General features: G+C 45.1%; 5 non-coding genes across 5 annotated transcripts; all 5 read left to right on the top strand.

Annotated features, from left to right (window-relative positions):
• Window positions 1-370: 370 nt before the first annotated feature.
• On the top strand, window positions 371-452 carry TRNAS-AGA (transfer RNA serine (anticodon AGA)). The gene has a single exon. It is a non-coding gene; the product is annotated as a tRNA-Ser (tRNA).
• Window positions 453-809: 357 nt separating this feature from the next.
• TRNAF-AAA (transfer RNA phenylalanine (anticodon AAA)) lies at window positions 810-891 on the top strand. Its single transcript has one exon. It is a non-coding gene; the product is annotated as a tRNA-Phe (tRNA).
• Window positions 892-1,035: 144 nt separating this feature from the next.
• On the top strand, window positions 1,036-1,119 carry TRNAS-AGA (transfer RNA serine (anticodon AGA)). Its single transcript has one exon. It is a non-coding gene; the product is annotated as a tRNA-Ser (tRNA).
• Window positions 1,120-1,250: 131 nt separating this feature from the next.
• TRNAS-AGA (transfer RNA serine (anticodon AGA)) lies at window positions 1,251-1,332 on the top strand. Its single transcript has one exon. It is a non-coding gene; the product is annotated as a tRNA-Ser (tRNA).
• A 525-nt stretch (window positions 1,333-1,857) lies between these two features.
• TRNAS-CGA (transfer RNA serine (anticodon CGA)) lies at window positions 1,858-1,939 on the top strand. The gene has a single exon. It is a non-coding gene; the product is annotated as a tRNA-Ser (tRNA).
• Window positions 1,940-2,500: the final 561 nt, after the last annotated feature.

Here is a 2,500-nt window from a genome sequence, read left to right as displayed (position 1 = left end):
ACATTTTATTCACCAGAGAACAGTCGATAAACATACGACACACTCAACGCATAAAAAGGATTGTTATTGGCGATCCCAACTCAGGTATAATCAATCACGTTAATCATAAGTAAACTGCCATTACTCACACTGAGGAAGATACCCTGATACAGGAAGCACACTCTGAAACTCCCCACTTGAAAAGCCTATTGAACAAAGCACTTGAGGCAGGAAGGTTGAATCTGAAGGTGATGGAAAACCCATAATTTTATGCTTTTTATATTAGCTGGAAATACATTCCCTGAGACAGCTGGTGTATAGGGAAAGGTGTACATTCTCGCATCATCATCTCGCATCGTCGTCTCGCATCGTCGTCTCGCATAGTCGCAAAGTAGTCGTGGCCGAGTGGTTAAGGCGATGGACTAGAAATCCATTGGGGTCTCCCCACGCAGGTTCGAATCCTGCCGACTACGATGTATTTTATTCACCAGAGAACAGTTCATAAACATACCACACACTCAACGCATATAAGGATCGTTATTGGCAATCCCAACTCAGGTATAATCAATCACATTAATCATAAATAAACTGCCATTACTCATTCTGAGGCAGACACCCTGGCATAGGAAGCATACTCTGAAACTCCCGACTTGAAAAGCCTATTGAACGAAGCACTTGAGGCAGGAAGGTTGAACCTAAAGGTGATGGAAAACCCATCATTTTATGCATTTTATATTAGCTGGAAATACAATCCCTGAAACCCCGCTTGAGACAGCTGGTGAATAGGGAAAGGTGTACATTGGTGCATCATCAACTTCCATCGTCGCAAAGTAGTCGTGGCTGAGTAGTTAAGGCTATGGACTAAAAATCCATTGGGGTCTCCTTGCGCAGGTTCGAATGCTGCCGACTACGATGCTTTTTATATTAGCTGGAAACACAATCTCAGAAACCCTGGTGAATAGGGAAAGGTAAATTCTCCCATCGTCGACTCGCGTCGTCAACTCGCGTCGTCAACTCGCGTCGTCAACTCGCGTCGTCAACTCGCGTCGTCAACTCGCGTCGTCGTGGCCGAGTGGTTAAGGCGATGGACTAGAAATCCATTGGGGTCTCCCTGCGCAGGTTCGAATCCTGCCGACTGCGATGCTTTTTATATTAGCTGGAAACACAATCTCAGAAACCCTGGTGAATAGGGAAAGGTAAATTCTCCCATCGTCGTCTCGCATCGTCGTCTCGCATCGTCGTCTCGCATCGTCGTCTCGCATCGTCGTAAAGTAGTCGTGGCCGAGTGGTTAAGGCGATGGACTAGAAATCCATTGGGGTCTCCCCACGCAGGTTCGAATCCTGCCGACTACGATGCATTTTATTCACCAGAGAACAGTTCATAAACATACCACACACTCAACGCATATAAGGATCGTTATTGGCAATCCCAACTCAGGTATAATCAATCACATTAATCATAAATAAACTGCCATTACTCACTCTGACGCAGAAACCCTGGCACAGGAAGCACACTCTGAAACTCCCCACTTGAAGAGCTTGTTGAACGAACCACTTGAGACAGGAAGATTGAATCTATTCTCTTTAGATTTTTCATTACATAATTTATGGTGGGTAAAGGTGATGGAAAACCCTTCCACTTAAATTGGATATAGAGGCAAAGGTGATAATTGTTACCGTATTTGCATGTGCCTACCCAGAATTCCTTGTGGTTGTGGAAGCACCATGAGATTTCTGAGGGAAAAACAAGCTTTCTGGCGTGTCTGTAGATGAGTGTTTAATAATACTTCTACTACCCCTTTAGATCTTCCAAACATTCCCTTGTTATATAAGTTAGAAATACAATCCCTGAAACCAATCAACCTATCATGTCGTAAGGTAGTCGTGGCCGAGTGGTTAAGGCGGTGGACTCGAAATCCATTGGGGTCTCCCCGCGCAGGTTCGAATCCTGTCGACTACGATACATTTTATTCACCAGAGAACAGTCGATAAACATACCACACACTCAACGCATAAAAAGGATCGTTATTGGCGATCCCAACTCAGGTATAATCAATCACATTAATCATAAATTAACTGCCATTACTCACACTGAGAAAGATACCCTGATACAGGAAGCACACTCTGAAACTCCCCACTTGAAAATCCAACTGAACTAAGCACTTGAGGCAGGAAGGTTGAATCTAAAGAAAGCCCCAGGCGAGAGCATAGAGCAAGAGGGGCGCATGACTGAGGGGACGTCAGGCAGCCCTCTCTGCCTCCCGTTTTCCTGTTTTGCAGAAAAATCTGCAGTCATGCTTAGGGGGCTGTCAATCAATGTTGATTGACAGCCCTGAGCTACAATGATAGGTGCAGGTATACATTGGTGCATCATCAACTCATGTCATACACTAGCGTAGTCGTGGCCGAGTGGTTAAGGTGATAGACTAGAAATCCATTGGGGTTTCCCAGCGCAGGTTCGAATCCCGCCAAGTATGATCTGAAATACAATCTCAGAAACCCTGGTGAATAGGGGAAGGTG

This window comes from Sceloporus occidentalis, unplaced genomic scaffold, assembly GCF_023333645.1.
Source record: "Sceloporus occidentalis isolate IW3139 unplaced genomic scaffold, rSceOcc1.0.p SCAF_49, whole genome shotgun sequence".
NCBI classification, from domain to species: domain Eukaryota; kingdom Metazoa; phylum Chordata; class Lepidosauria; order Squamata; family Phrynosomatidae; genus Sceloporus; species Sceloporus occidentalis.
This window is presented reverse-complemented; position numbering and strand designations above follow the sequence as displayed.